General features: G+C 40.9%; 1 protein-coding gene across 5 annotated transcripts in view; it reads left to right on the top strand.

The window, feature by feature from the left end:
• EYA4 (EYA transcriptional coactivator and phosphatase 4) overlaps positions 1 to 16,833 on the top strand; it is a 300,751-nt gene that overhangs the window by 27,016 nt on the left and 256,902 nt on the right. For 4 of the 5 annotated variants that reach the window (XM_032843484.1, XM_032843486.1, XM_032843488.1 and 1 more), the window contains exon 1: positions 8,882 to 9,419. The exons of the other annotated variant lie outside the window; for it this stretch is intronic. The gene's annotated coding sequence lies outside the window, so the exon portion shown is untranslated. Of the gene's footprint in view, positions 1 to 8,881; positions 9,420 to 16,833 lie in introns of those variants that run through there. 5 annotated transcript variants of the gene reach the window in all.

The following is a 16,833-nucleotide window of genomic DNA, read 5'->3' on the forward strand; positions in this document are numbered from 1 at the left end:
TATCACTTTTAGAATTTCTTTTCTCTTTCTTTTTTTTAAAATTATACCTATACCAATGAACACAAAGGTGTATTTCGCTGATACCCAGGCAGTACATGGAGGCTCAGACAGTATGTACTCAATATGTTTATTAAACAATTATCGTTGATTTTATTCAGCCCATTTTTCTGTCATGCCTACCAAGTATAAAATTCTACATTAAGCACTCCAGAGGATACAAAGGTAATAAAATGTCAAAAGTAACCATCATCCTAGGTAGACAATTATCTACACCTAACACACAACTCTGGAGGAGCTCACAGAAGAGCCAAAGATAATTTGTGGTGGGGTGGCAGAGGGACCGAGAGCCAAGCAAATCTGTGTTGGAAAGACTGGATGGGACGAGAGAGTGGGAGCTCTGGAATGTGAGCTTAAAGGCTGATTTCCCTCTCCTCCAAATAAAGTAGTGGCATGAACAGAACTGTGTTGTAAAATGAGTAATCTGATAGAAGTGGGGAAAGGCATTAGAAATGGGAAAACCAATTGTTATGGCTATTTAAATACTCTTATGTGAAAGCGACTGAAGCAGAGATTAAGTTAGCACTAAAAAACACGGAGGAAGGGATAAAGCAAAGCTTATCACAGAAGTGAGACCTCTAGGATTCAGCAACTGATTGGATGACCAGGGCTAAGGAATGAAAGGACTCATTTGTACCTCCGGGTGGCTGCGAGGTTATTTGTGCCATTAGTAGGTAAGGGAACACCGGGAGAAGAGTATCTTGTTCTGGAGGAGGCTGGAATGGAGGGACAATGGCTTCTGTTTTTCTTATTTGGAATTACACATATTCCTAGGCATAACACTCTTCATGATCTAAAGGCCAGGTCCAAATGCCACCTCCTTTATTCCCTCAGATGGAAGCAAACTCTCTCTGTTCTGAACTAAAGCAGTATGCTTGTCAATGTTTCTCTTAAGCTGGACACTTTCTCTCTCATGTAATAACTATTTTTAAATGCCCTATTTTCCGCTCTAGACTGAAGTTTTCTGAAGGACGGTGGCAGGTCTGGTTCATCTCTGTACCTCCTTACATTGAGTAAGCATACTTGAATGCTAAGAACAGGTGCTAAAGGACATCCACATTTAAATGGCCGAATGGATTCAAGACAAGGATAAAGGAGGGGCCAGAGGGCTGGAGGTGCCCAAGGCTGGAGCTGAACCACAGAAGCCAAGGAAAAGAAAGTTCCCAAAGGGAGCTTGTCAGTGGGGGGCCACTCATCAAAGAGCAGCTCTGGGAATCAGAGGACTGGGAAAAGGATCTGACAGTGAAAGAAGAGGGGCTTAAGAATTTGATATCCTAAAACCCAGGTGAAAACCAGGCCATGACACCAGGCTCTTGGGTTCCTCAGGACTGATGTCTTAGGTGGTTTCAGTCCTGGCTATTAGGAATAATTTTTTGGCAATGAGCCAATTTGGGGGAGGAATTGTAAATGTTTATGGTTTCTTTCCTTTAAAATAGCTTCATTGAGTCAATGGGGGGAGGGGCGGGGAGATCTATTGTTATTATTTAGATTGCCTCTTATCTAAAGGTTAAAGAGAAAAAGGCTAGCATTTTAAACACTCAATTGTTCCAAAGAGGCAGAGATGAGGGGCAACAGCAGGAATGCCTCCCAAGGCTTTGTCTTACATGGGTATATAGCACTCTGGAAACTGCAAAGTTTTTTCACTTGCACTGGCTCATTTCATCTTGAAACAAAGGAGCCTGGGCTCATCCTTTTATTGCAGATGGGAAACTTTTAGTTAATATCAAGTTAGCAGGGAGTCTGAAGCCAAGTACGTTCTTTTATTTTTAATTTTTTAAAAACTTCATTTATCTTTGGGGGGGTGTGAACAAGGGGAAGGGGCAGTGGGAAAGGGAGAAGCAGATTCCCTGCTAAGCAGGGAGCCCCATGCAGAGCTCTATCCCAGGACCCCGAGATCACAAACCAAGCCTAAGGCAGATGCTTAACCAACTGAGCCACCCAGACACTCCAAGGAAGTTCTTTTTTTTTTTTTTTTTTAAGATTTTATTTATTTATTTGAAAGAGAGGCAGTGAGAGAGAGCATGAACGAGGAGAAGGTCAGAGGGAGAAGCAGACTCCCCATGGAGCTGGGAGCCCACGGGACTCGATCCTGGGACTCCAGGATCATGACCCGAGCCGAAAGCAGTCGTCCAACCAACTGAGCCACCCAGGCGTCCCGAAGTTCTTTTAATGAGTACAATAATAATGAGTCCATCTTAGGTCCCCATCACTGCATGAGGTCTACTAACAGAAGGAAAAAAGTCAGTCATCCTGAGTCCCTCTCCTCTTGCTTTTTCTGTCCCAGCCCTCCTCTCCTGTCCTCAAATTCCCCTCCTGAGCCATGTATCCCAGTCTCTGTTTTCTTGAGTTCACAGACTACTTTGGAAATTAGGTCATGAAGCTGGGATGATTCATCGCAGATCTTGGATTGTAGGACACATACAGAACACTTTATCTCTGCTAATGGGAAAGAGTAAAAAGTAGAATACAAAAGAGGGAAGTTGTTTGGGGCATGAGGGGTATCAAATTGTGCAAAGGGGATCCTCGATGAATTGGCATTACCTATAAACAAATTAAACACAAAGGAGGATTCCCATCATACTGATTATTGTCAGCTCTATTGCGAGCAGGTTATCAACTGAAGTGTTTGGTCAGCCTTCATTTAAGTACCTCATTTCAACTGATTAACTTCTGTAAGTAAATATCGATCCCCTCCCTGCTAGCTACAAGGGACTGTGCATAAGAGGGTAAGGAAGATGGAAGGTTCTGGTTTGCCACATCTGCTCTGGGCATTTCACTGCTGGATTAGATGTTTGCACTTTATTAAATTGACATTTGAGACCTATGGTGTATTTTCACTGAGACAAGAACTGAACTTTAGAGAAAGACAGACTCCTATCTCTGTGTCATATGTTAGCTGAAGAGAGCCTAGAGGAGGAGGATGGCAGTTCTGCAAATCTGGCCTGGGGAGGCAGCAGTGTGAAAAAAATGCAAGGACAGATAAGGAGACACTGCCAGTGCAAAATAAACTTGTCCTGTTGACTCCTTGTATAGGAAAGGTAAGAAAGAGTGAGGACAAATTCTAAGGGTTGGGCCTCTGTGAAAGTGGTACCACAGGAACTAGAGAAGTACAATCAGGGGATAAACACAGAATCATGGAAGTTGAAAAAGGAGAAGTCTGCTGGAAGTTAATAGAAGGCTGTTGAAAATACCAAATGCTTCCCGGAAGTCAAGGGTGATGAAGAAATGACCATTAGAATGAGCACTAACGATTTTATTTTATTTTTTTAAAGATTTTATTTATTTATTTGACAGAGAGAGACACAGTGAGAGAGGGAACACAAGCAGGGGCAGTGGGAAAGGGGGAAGCAGACTTCCTGCTGATCAGGAAGCAGGATGTGCGGCTTGATCCTAGGACCCTGGGATCATGACCTGAGCTGAAGGCAGACGCTTAACTGACTGAGCCACCCAGGTGCCCCACCACTGATGATTTTAAAAAGAGCAGTCTCTGTAAAGAAAAGAGAATGAAGTCAGGTTTCTAGGATTTAACAGGGTGGAGAAGTAGACGCACGGAGGACTGGCAACTTATTCTGAGATGGTTGGTGTCCAAATAAAAGAATTAGGTGAACAGGAAAGTCATTTTAACGTGTGTTGGGGTGGGGGTGAGAATATACAGCTAAAATTTTAAAAATGTATAAAGACGTGGTTTCTAAACGTTCGTGCTCTAAGACATAGTGAAAAGAATGGACATTAGAAAGCTTCCTTTAAATTTTCAGTTATAGTAAAATATTTTCGTTAAAAAATATTCAGTCTAAATGGATAGCTGCAATACAGCAGTCTTCCTAACTTTGAGCTTTTATAGTGTAAATAGGTAATGGAGTTAATGATGCCAAATGCATTATCTTAAAATTGTCAAATCAATTTATTTGCCCTTCATAATTTGGGCACTTGGGAATTACCATTGGTGGATTTTGACATTGTAATCAGTGGATATCTTTTATAAATAAATGGACATCATAAAGATATATAATTAAGAGTTGTATTAAAAAAGAGGTTAGTTAGATCTTTCCTTATTTGAAACATTTGTTCATATATTGACTTATTATCACTTAGAACTATGCATGTAAAGTACTTGCAAAATCCAGATTATTTCAGTATGCTAGAAGAAACTCTGAAGTGAAAATATAGAAAAACTTACATATAAGTTTGTGAGAATATGTAAAGTAGCAGGAGTTGGTGGGAGTTTGTAATGAAGTCAAAACATAAGACCACGGAAGAAAAAGAAAAAATAAAGGAAAACTCATTCTAGTATGCTAATGAGACCACACCTGGAACAATGCATTCAATGTGGGATCCGTCTAACAAAAAATGAACATCTAGGAACCTGGAAATAGTTCAGAGACAAGCAATAAGAATGATTAAGGGCTTGGAGAGACTGAGCTGAAACAAGATTAAAAGGCCTTACATTTGTTTAACGTGGCTCACAGATGACTAAAAGTGGGCATGATATCTGTTTATAAACATCTGAAGGTTGGGTGTAAACATGAAAGATAGAGTAGAATTGCATAATATGGTACTAAAAGGAATTAACTGGAGAAAAAATTTCAAGAGAGAATTTAAAAGTAAATATAATGAAGCTGTCTCCCAGAGAGTATGCATTTATTTCCTTTTCTTTAGAGACTCTGCCAAGAATGAGGAAGTCCAGCAGAAGAGAATGACCCAACAGGTCCCTTGCAGATCCGATTTCTTCACTTTCATAAACCAGTAGAAACCTTTTTAAGTTTGATCTGTTTGCACAAAATTACTCAGAATATGTGTTTATTTACGGATTTTCGTAATTCAGCAGCATAGCACTTTAGATTCCTGGACAATTGTGTCTTATCTTCATTTGTTCCTGTAATCTGTCATTGGTAGAGTAGTTGAGTAAAACAGTGTTAAACCTACTTTGTATGGATGCTGGCCTCTGAAAGGCCGTTCTCCCAAAGCTCAAAGGGTTTGCTTAGAACTTACTAAGAAACAATTCAATGACTTTCTTTTTCTTTTCTTTTTTTTTTGTTTGTTTGTTTGTTTGTTTTTTTGTTTTTAAGAACTGAGTATACTTCCAGCTGGAGTTCAAAGGTCCACCAATGGAGTTACCCAAAAGATCTATTTTGGGATTATTTCTATAAGCATCCCGTCTTCTGCTTTCTTTTGTTGGTAAAGGCAGTGTCTTATTAAAATTTTTTAGCCTAAATTTTGTTTTTACTAAATGACAGGATGATCTTCCCTTAAGGTTGCTTTTAAATGAAATTAAAATAAAAATTATGTTTTGGATTCTGAGCTCCTAGAGGGCTTTGTTTGTTTCATTTGTCTTCTATAAAACCCAATGCCAAACAGTACTATGCACACTTGAAAAATAAACAAATAGTAGATGAGAACTGTAGAAGCATCCCGCCCTGGAGCAGTTGGCTAAAGGAATTACTAATAAGGGAATCTTCGGTTTCCCCTGATTTTCACATAAAGTCACATTTTTTGCTCCCAAATACATGTCTTTTCTCAGATTAAGTTGGACATTTATGGATATTCTGATGACCTGATTCGTGTCATGTAGGGTCTGTTAGTGTTTCTGAATCACTTCCAGAATTTTCCAGAAGATTTCAGACTTTCCCATCTGTCTTTTCAAGCTCTTTGACTCCCTCTCATTGTCTTACTTTTTCCTCTCCCCTGCCTTGCCTTGTAGAACTTTGTTGCAGTACCAGATGAGGCCAATAGATGCCGCCACTTCACGAGGTTAACAGTTGGAGTTTCTCTCTCAGAAGTTAAGGCCTATGATGAAGTTTTGAGGGGTCAGGCGGAAGGGGAGAGTGAGGGGTAACTGGTATAGTCTCTCTAGAGACTAATTTGGTTTTTAATTGTATACTTATGAGTTGTTCGAATTTTACCACAAGTAAGATGCTAAGAAAAGTAATAAAAAATCAATTAACTTTAAAAAGACACTTCAATTTCAGAAATGTATATTTTAGGCAAGGAAATCAATAATTGAATTAAAACAGAGTTTTAAAGGTAACACCTCAAAGCATCTTGGACTCAATGTTTCTCTACAGTAAAGGAAAGGAAAGGCTTGAAAATATGTTTTGGAGAGCCTGAGGGACATAAGAAATGTAATTCTTTAAACCAGTGTTTCTCAAACTTGTGGGTGAAATAATTTTAGGTGGCTTAGAATAAATAATTTTTATTTACATAATACAGTTTCATTTGCAAGGTTGTTTTCTATTTATGATAATATTGATTTTTTCCACTTATGATGATGATAAGTTTCTTTTGTCGGATAAACTTTTAATACAAATAGTTTAAAGAAAAGTATTAAGTTAAATTATTACAGAGGATATAGCAATAGTTATAAAAGTGATACTCAATAGAAATGCTGGAAAAAATGCTTATTTAAACAAGCAATACATTTTGCCTATACAACCTCAAAATTCTTTGTTTCCTATGCTCAATTTCTTATTTCAAACTTGGACTGATATATGACATTTTATATCACTCCTGTTAGTGTCCATGTAATATATGTACATTTAAGACTAGATATACTCGAAGATAGTAATAAGAAGTTGAATACTAGTATTGTGATATAATTGTAGGTTTTTAAAAATAACTTCTGTAAATACATTTTTATAAAGGTATATAAAAAATCAGATGGGAACAAAGTAAATTGAAAGCAAGGTCAGTCTTGGTAAAAATCTGATTTTAGAAGGGAGTAAAAAACCATGCAAAAAATTATTTTTTGTATGAACAATATGCTAGAGTATGAAATTTTACTGTATCCAGATTGTACATCTCCCCACCTTTATTTAGAAGTAATGTTTCATACCAAAATGAAATTCAAAAATTGTGGCCTTATGAGGAGAGAATCAAATTCAGCATTTGCATTTACTTTTTATGTATTTGGTACAGTCATTGCAACATACACAGTGTACTAAAAATATTTATTATTTTTCTGACTACTCTGTGAATAATAATAGCATCACAGTGGCTAACAGTGGTCTTTGGGGTTGCACAGAGGCTGGTTTGAATTTTAGGTCTGCCATTTATTAAGAAGCTGCTACAAATTCTGAGCCCTTAATTTTCTCACCTGTAAAATGGGGGAAAATAAGATTTGCAAAGTTAATGAACTCTACCTATTGATACTTTTTTTTTTTTAATTTATTTGACAGAGATCACAATTAGGCAGAGAGGCAGGCAGAAAGAGAGGGGGAAGCAGACTCCTTAGATCATGACCTGAGCCGAAGGCAGAGGCTTAACTCACTGAACCACCCAGGCGCCCCCTCATTGATATGTCTGTCTTATGTGTATATTAACCGACATCTTCATGCCACGACGTGCTGTGGATCATGCTCCAAATGTTTTTGCACCAAATCTGCCACCAGAATCCTTTCCACCTCGAGAAGCAGAAAAAGGAACATGGTTCTTGGCAGGTCTAGGCCTTCAAAATAAATCTGCAGGCAAGATCGACACCCACAGAATGGTGAGAGTAGTAGAGAGTACCTTTATCAGTTTAAATTTACAACCTCACCTTTTCCATTGCTTGTTCATAATTGTGGATAATCCCTCACTAATTAAAAAATAAGCTGTAATGATAACAATTCAATACTGGTTTTTGTTTTTAAACCCTAGAGTCCTTGTGGCAGTTGGAAAAGACCAAGCTGAAATAAAGGAGGAAATATTTTTCTGAACTTTTTACAGAAAATAATTTAAGTTTACAAAACATTAAAACTACATTTTCTTTGAATAGGAGTAAATTCCACTAGTTACCTTGTAATCTGTACTGCCACATCTAAGGCCATGTGAGGAGCTGCTTGTTGAATCATAGGCTTTGTGGTTAGAGACCATTGGGTTGTCTTCGGTGAAGATACTTAGGTTTCTTTGGGCCTAGTCTCCTTATCTCTTGCAAGGGCTTAAATAACCACCATACAATTATGAGTTGTGAAAATTAAGTGAGCATACACCTATCAAAAGGGACCAGTCTAATGACTGACATATATTCTCAATAAATTAACGCACTTTAAATGGATGTGACAATTAAAGAAGAATAGACAACAGGTTTCAGGGAGAGATGATTAAATAGATGCAAAATTTATGTATTTTTTTTTAATTGTCTACTTTGCCGTGGCCTCTGGTTGTGGTATACACATATGCTCGTATAGAATACTAAATCTTATGTGGGTGCCTAAAGCAGGCTCCTAAGGCTTAGGCTCTGAAATGTCACTTCAGCAATGTGCCTGGGGAAGCTCTGACGCTGCCTGACCTTTGGGCGTCTGGAAGGGATGCCTATACCTGTGCCCAGCGCTGGAAGGGGCCCAGGCCCTTCCCAGCAAGCCTACCCCCAGACTGCTTACTCCATGCTAGCATACATCTTCAAGCAAAAGGGTATTTCGTCCCCTCCGACTGGCGAGGGTTGGTTTTTCTTTTACGTCTTTGCAAGCAGGAGAAGTCCCTTCTGTCTTCTCCCCTAGGGTAAGTGGAAAGGAATCCGGTAGAGGGCCCGAAGTGGCCTACACCCGGGGAGACTGGGTAGCGGTGGAGTGGGAGGCAACCCCTGGGCTGTCCCGCAGAAGCAGGTGGGGGCAGACAGCGGTGCCCTCGTCCGGGGAGAGGAGTGCGGTTGCGGGTCCCTCCCCTCAATCGCGGGTGGCAGCGGCCAGGGCCAGGTCCGTGGGGGCGGGGTGGGGGCGGCGCGGAGGACGCGGAGATTATTGCGGTGCCACCGGGGACGCCAAGGGTCCCGAGCGGTCCCCACGCGGGACCTCGAACGATGACAACAGGCAGTCAGCGAAGTCGAATAAAAACGAGCTGGTCCCTGCGCGCCGCCCGCCCCGGGCCCCTCCGGCGGCCTCCAGTGGCCGCGGGAGACGGCGCCGGCGTCCCCCGCCCCCAATCCCGCGCGCAAGTGCAAGGCTGCCCGCGGCGCGGCGCACGCTCCGCCGCTCACGGCTTCCGCGCAAAACTTCGAGCCTGTCCACGTGAAGTTGTCGCTCGGGTTCAGAGGGGGAAAGAGCTTAGGGAAAAGCGGGGCAGTGGCGACAGCGGTGGCTGTGCGCGCGCTCTCTTTTTCTTTTCTTCCACTTTTTCCCCACCCCTGTCTTAGTCCAGAGTTTTGGCTCCTTTCCTTTCCTCCTCCCCCTCGGAGCCGGCTTCTCCCCCCGCCCCGTTTCTCCCCCACTAGTGTACGCTATTTGTCGGGGGGTGGCCGAAGGGGATGTCCTGTTTTCACCAGAGGCACAACGCGAAGGGGAAGCTCCGACATTGGAAGGAACGAGAGTAAATACCTAAATACAGACGCACGGGTCCGCGGCTGGGACAGACACTTGAACTTCAGATCCGGAGGCGATCCGGGCTTCAGGGAGGTGAGTGTCCCTTCTCCCCGTCCCCGCCCGCGGGGTCCGGCTTGCGGGGAGACTGTGAACTCTCTCCCAGGAAGTGCGCGCGGCTCCGCCGGGGACGCGGAGACCCGGGGACAGGGAACGTGGGGCGGGACGGGGTGTGCACCCCGATTCCCCGCGGGCTCCCAGAGGCGGAATGCAGCTCGCCCGCCCGAGGCCCAGGCCGCCGGTTCTGCAGTGGTGCTTTCTGCCCTGGAGGACACCCGGCGCCCCGTGGGTCTTCTCCAAGCCTGCGAGGCTGCTGCAGGGCCACGGCGGGACGGCTCCCCACCTGTACTCAGGCTGCCCGGCTCGCGGGGGCGCGCGCCCGAGGTCTCCCCGACATCCTTCCAGTGCTGTTTATTACTTTGATGACCCCCTAGATAAGCCTGACGCAGAGATGCTGACCGGGTCCCGTGGAGGGCCCAGGCTCCTGGCATTTTCACGATGCTGCATGCGTGTGTACGTACCCTGCATGTGCTCTAATCTCGAGGCACGAACCGGCCTTTTAAACTGCGGCCATCCCACTTTAATAGTTTTCATGCGGCGTGGACCGAATGTTTCCTGCCGCTTGCCAGGGTCCGTGAAATTAGAGGCGCCTTGTCAGAGGAGTCGCGTTCATTGGCTCGGGACGCGGATGCCATGGAGGGATTATAACTTCTCCAAACGGAGGGACCTGGCTGCGGAGAGCAGGTTTTCTCTCCTTTCAAAGTTTGCTGGGTCTGGGGTTGGTGGAGGCACTGGAAACGGCTGTTTTCGCGTGGTTAAGCCGGATTCGGAAGGAGACCGCTTGTGGGCTTGTTTTATTGTGCGCCACACAGCAGCCAGAACTTTCGTTTAGTAACACTTTAAAGAGGTCTCTTTCTTTGTAAGCATTTATTTGAACAGCTTGGAACTGTAAGGAAATTTGCGGACTGAGTCCCCTGGCAGGGCGCTAGCGAAACCAGAGAGCCATCAGTCCCTCCTTGGGATGGCAGGGTCAGTCCCCGCCACCTCTCTCGCTCCTTCCCTTGAAGGCTAGTGAGGTCTCTGCTCTGGGAGAGTGTGTGAGTGTGTGGGTGAGTGGGTGGGTGGGAGGGGAAGGTCTGGAGAGAGTCTCCTCTCCCATCTCTTCCCGCGCGCCTCTCTCCGCAGCACTCCGGAGCGGGCAGTCAGTCATTCATGAATCCCAACCTGAGGGCAGTGGAGGAAGTCGCAGGTCCCCGGGCCCTTTCTGCCAAGGTGCAGAATAGCGATGGGGCGTGTGTTTTGGTTTCGGAGCAGTTCCACGTGGAGCATCTCTGTGTGCGTGTGTGTGTGTTGTGTACCTGATCTGTGAGGAGGTAACAGGAGTCTCATGTTCAAACCCAGTGGGCCGTTGGCCATTAATTTGCTTTCCTGGCTGTCATTACAGACACTTCCAAAATCTGATACCTAAGAGAACCAACAGGTTAGGTTTCACATTAAGAGCTCATACTTAACAGTTTTCTTTTTCCCTTACCCCTTTTGGCTTGGCACCCTGGGATCAACGTAATTGATGTAGCGAAACATATCTTGTGGAATATGGCATTTTGTTGCCCTTCTCCTCAGCGGCCACGATTTGCACCCTCCTGCGTTTGTCAGTTTCTGTGCAGGCTCCTTCAGGACGTAGGTGGGAGTCTTAGGAGCCTTTAACAACCTCAGACTCCCCTTTAGCAGCTTCTGGAGTTTCATTTACACATAGGTGACTGGCAGTATTGAAAGTCAATGATGGTTTTTTGTTGGGTAGGTTGTTTTTGTTTTTATTTTTAAAACCCCATCAGGACAAGGAATTGCACTTGGTAATCTTTCCTGGGCAGAACTTGGTTTTAAGTAGAAATGTTTCCTTTTCTTCTTCTTCTTCTATAACGTTTCTGGCCATCTTGTAGCTGGAGAACCAAAAAATGAGGAAAGGGGGCGGGGAGAGAATCCTAAAACAAAATATTTGATACGTGGTGTGGTGCGTTTTAGGAGACTGCACCCAAAGGCATTTGTGTGTGTGTGGGGGGGGTTTAAATAACATTATCCCAAGGAATAAGTAGCAGTAGTAACAAGAGACAGACTGTTTTGTGTGGAGCTAGACTGCCAGAATCTGATTTTTATGGCAACAATACCAAAGGCAGATATAACCGCATCCATTTTTATTGTTATTATAAACCATAAAAATAGTTTGTTCCACCCGATTAAAAGTTGTAAGTCATTCAGAGTTAAACCAATTTTTAGAAATGACTGTACAAGAAAGAAAGTTAAGACTTTTGACAGTTACAGCTTTGAAAGTAACATAATTAGATTATTTGTAAACTGTCCTTTTTTTTAATCGTTAGGGACATATCTTGTCTTTCGTAACAAGTGAAAGTTTAAAATCAATGTGGCTTTCAAAATCCCGTTTTCCTTTGTCAATTACCTGACAAGAGTACCCTTCAACAGTTTAAGGCCATCACAGTGCTTGTTTCACAATTATAACTGAAATAAAAATATTTGTTTATTTTTTACTGGGAAGTATTTATTTCATTGGATGTTAGAAAGTTAATTTCTCTTATACAAAATGGAAATCTTTATGCATATATTCATAGGTAATATTTAAATCATGTATTCAAATTTAAAATTAAAAAGTAAATCCTAGGATTTGTATAAAAAGAAATTGGTTCAGGAACAATCATTATTCTTATATTAGGAAATACAGATGCTACATTCTAGAGGATCTGTAGAAGCTAACTGAAAAAAAAAATTTTGCCTTTGCATAAAAGTTTCTTTTTTGAAGAGAGGCTGGCAGATGAGTAGTTTGTCATTTTGCTGTGATTTATTTTTTCTTCTAAAAAATCTCTTTGAATTAGAAGAAAAAAGAAAACTCAGTTTTCCATTTCTAAGAGTTTCCTTTTTATTTATGTTGTGATTTGGGGTGTAAATAAATTTTACATATCCACGGGAAATAGAGTGTCCAGTTTCATGTTTTCAATCTCTGTTGCAAGCTCTAAATGACTGATGCCATGTCTAAAAATATATTTATGTGGCTTGGTATTTCATTTAAAAAAATCTATGCACTGAAATTAATTTATCCAGGAGTTTTAAAAAGCAGAATGGTAGAAAAGCCATAACTATTGTCATGAAGAGTTAGGATGTTGGGAATTTTTATACTCTAACTTTCAAATAATAAAATTAACTTATTTTACCAAAGGAAACCTCACGTTTTTATAGAGAATTCAAGAAGAGGGGAGATAATCCTTTTAAGACTTACTGAAGTGTTAAGTAATTTAAGAGCACGGGTATTTATTATGTTTTTTCATTATCTTTTTTTTTCCTATTAGGTAAATGCAGGAACACTGAACATTCAGTAAAAACAGGCCCCCTTTATAAGGACTTTATTCACCATAGTTCTGTATTGCAGCTGCTGATCATGTTTCACGGAGCTGTTAAAGCACTTAAAACCTAAAATTAGGTACTGTCTGGTTGTAAATATTTCAGATCGCTCATTTAAGAAACAAACAGAAAAGCGTAGTATCAAAAGCAGAAGTTGTTTCGAATCTTTTCATTGAAGTACTGAACAAACGTCTATCAAACACCTTATTTTTTTTCAGTGAAAATATAACCACGACAGTTTCTTTTTTAAATGAGTATTATTTTTACACATTCTAAACTCTTATAATGTGTCTTCCTATAGAGTATCTTAAACTAACTGTGTTCAGAAATGTAGTTGGGGGATTTTGTTACAATGGTTACTAGGTGCATGAAATCAACAGGAGAACGCATGGATAACATTGCAATGTACCTGCCTCTCTGGTGAATTTTTCCCAGTGGACTAAGAAATGACATGATCTTTCAGGCATTTGTTGTCGAGATGGGTGAGATGCACTGTATTTAATCGCTGTATATGTAATACTGCATCCGTTAGATGTGTTTTAACATGGGGGGGCACTGAATATTCATTAAATTGTACATGGAGCCAAACCTAGCATCCTTATTTTAAACTTGAATGGAAGAAAACAAACAAACAAGAATCACATATTCAAGCGCAGTACAAGCAGTTTTGATAATTTTTAAGAGGTCTGAAGACTTTGTAAACGTCACTGTCATCTTCTGTTGCCCCTGGCACTGCACGTTAGTATATGCCTTGGTGATGCGCCATTTTCCTCTTGAACTTTGTGATTCTTTCATGTATCCAGCTATGTTTCTACTAGTTGAGAGGTACTGAAAATGAATACCACTACCCTTACTGCCCTAACTCCTTTTCTGTCTTTCAGAAAAAGAGATGAAATAGATTAATGTAAAAATAGAAACCATTTTGAGTTATCAATACCACATTTTTATGGTGGTTTAAAATAGTTTCAGAGAGTGCACCTCTGAGTCTCACTGTAACCTTTTCTGTCATTGAAAGGTGCTAATTGATCTTAGGTCACTGACATAATAGTACAGTTTGATATTTGAAACCTTTCAGCATTGGCCTGGCCCTTTTCTACCATGAGATTTCAGTCCATGGCTGATGAATAACACCATATTAAAATGTCAGGAATTCTATTTTTTTCCTCCATATGAAACATTTTAATACAACATGCTCATATCTTTAAAACTTTTATTTATATACATTAAGTACATTTATTTTGGTGTACTTTTGGGCCATGGGATAAAGACCTGTATTACCATGTTAGGATTTTTTCTTAAAAAGATTTTATTTATTTATTTGACAGGGAGAGGAGCAGAGAGCACGAGTGCACAAGTAGGCAGAGCAGAGCAGCAGGCAGAGGGAGAACGAGAAGCAGGCTCCCCACCGAGCAGAGAGCCCCATTCCATTCAGGACTGGATCCCAGGGTCCTGAGATCATGATATGAGCCAAAGGCAGATGTTTAACTGACTGAGACACTCAGGAGCCCCATGGATTTTTTAATATTATTTTTTCATAGGTAGATATTTTTATATTGAAGATACTAGGCCAAGTTTGATTTCTCTGATCACATTGGAATACTTTCAAAGTGAAGTTGCATTAAGCCAATATTGAAGGGGCATCTGGGTGGCTCAGTCAGTTAAGAGACCGTCTTCAGCTCAGGCCATGATCCCCCCAGGGTCCTCGAATTGAACCGGACATTGGGATCCCTGCTCAGTGAGGAGCCTGCTTCTCCCTCTCTCTCTGGCTGTCACTCTCCCTACTTGTACATGCTCTCAGGCAAATAAATACAATCTTTAAACCTCCCCGCCAAACCCCAAAGTAACCCCCCAATATTGAATAGCCATCTTGAGACTTCACACCTAAAGAATATTTTCTTAATTATGTTTATATCTCAAAGTATATTTTAAAATAGAAATTGTCAGATTTTTTTTGACAGTCGTAATTTTTATGTCCATGTAAATCATCACCATTGTCATCATCAGTCATTACCATCATCATTACACCACAGCTGACGTTTCCTGAGGCTTTACTTTATGCAAAACACATTAAGGTGTTCATGTGGATTCACTAATTTTATCTTTTCAACTATGCCATAAATTAGTTACTTTTATCCTTCCCATTTTTCAGGTGAGGAAACTGAGAGTACTTACGCAGTGGAATGGGGCCAGGATTCCAACTCTGTGCTCTGACCTCAGACTCCTTATCCTTAAGGGTTGCCCTAGGACCTTGCTCCCACCAGCCAGATAGAAGTTCATTGCAGGTGCTCTCTGAACAACATTTTATTTTTATATTATTGGTGATGCATTTCTTTCTAAGGATATTAGAAAAATACATAAAATTTCATATTAACCTACAATTTCACAGATACCATTGTTTACAGAAAGTCCAAAAAGAAGTACTGAAATAAAACAAATTAAATTTTAGAAAGCGCCTATTTGAAGAAGCAGATGAAGTAACCGTGAGGAAACGCTTGGCTAAAATAGCTAAAATCATGAAGGTTGGTGGCAAATGACTGAATTTGGAGAAACTGTTACTCTAGAATGCTTCCCAAATGTCAGGAACTTATGACCGATCTTTTTAGCAGTTAACTTCTATGTAGAATTTTCCTTTGCTTTCCAGGCCTTATCCATCGGTTAGATGCTATTGATTTTATAGGGTTTTGGTTGATGTTGCTACTGTTGCTGTTGTTTTAAGCCTGAATGTTGGTTATGAATCTCAAATCTATACATTTATGTTGGACCAGCTGATAAGGACTGCATAACGCATTTTTATATTATAATGGGGTCACCCATATTTTGGAAACCCTCTCAGTGTGTATGGATTATCCTATCAGACTTTACATTTTTAAGGTTTTCTGTAGGTGAACACTTTTGTTTTGCTGCTGATCATCTGTTTTATAACTTGAGTGTATTTTTTTTTGCTTGAACAGTGGTTTTCATTTTTTATTTATGTATTGAGCCACAGACCCCTTTATCCAAGTGAAAACTGAGCCTGTGCCCACTGGAGAAATATTCACTGTCCTGCATGAAGCAGAACGTGGGTGGCCCATGAATCACTTACCAGTTCTGCCCTCTGACCATTGCTGGCCCCTAGAGTCTCTGTTAAGGGTCTTTCCAGTGTGCAGAAATCAGGGCAAAAGGGTCCTCGGAGAAGGGGGTCCATTCACAGTAACTGCGGTAGTATGTTAGCATGCCTTCCACTAAAAAACAAAACAAAAACAACTCTCAAATACCTTGAAATATCTCCATTGTAATATGTGGGTAAAATGTATGTCTGTCACCCTCATGTTACTTGAGTATTCTTATTAACCAATCTGCAACTTTATTTCAATTTCGTGCTTAGAAAACAGAGATAGTATGTTTCCTGCATAGAGATACAGGTCTGAATGAGACCCACCCCATTTTTACAGGCAAAGGCTTGTTTTATAAGAGTATCTTTTTCCTCTTAAGGACTTTATGAAGAAACATCAGCAGTGGCCTAAATGGACATGACCTTAGATTTTCATATAAATTTTTTTTCATATAAATTTTCTGTTTCTGTGATTCTTTCCTCTTTTCTTTCTAAAATGAAAGGGACATTTCTAGTGAAGGCTACAATGAAATCATAAAAATTTACATTCATATGCCCTTAAGTTTAATTCTACTCACAAAAGCAATAACATTTGATTTGAAATTCTATACTTAATCAAATAGATGTACCACATAGTGGGAGAGCTTATTCTCCAGAAGGTCACACACACAATTCACAGACCTCTGCATATACCCCTCAGGGTGATCTATTCATTACTGTTCACCTTTGGCTCTGAACTCCCCAATGTTTAAGGATTTGAAAAGACCTAAAAGTTCTGACTCAGAGATTGAGGATTTCCAACCTAATGTGTCCAGTGTGTTGAAAGTGATGATGACTTGGGGAATCAACAGGTCTCTGAATTAGCTAATGCTTTTCACTTAGAAGTTTATATTTAAATGCAAATGTATATTCATTTATGATTGTGACTCAGGTAATTCTAGCCAAATTTAATCA

This window comes from Lontra canadensis, unplaced genomic scaffold (genome assembly GCF_010015895.1).
Source record: "Lontra canadensis isolate GAN:19392208 unplaced genomic scaffold, GSC_riverotter_1.0 scaffold141, whole genome shotgun sequence".
Taxonomy (NCBI): domain Eukaryota; kingdom Metazoa; phylum Chordata; class Mammalia; order Carnivora; family Mustelidae; genus Lontra; species Lontra canadensis.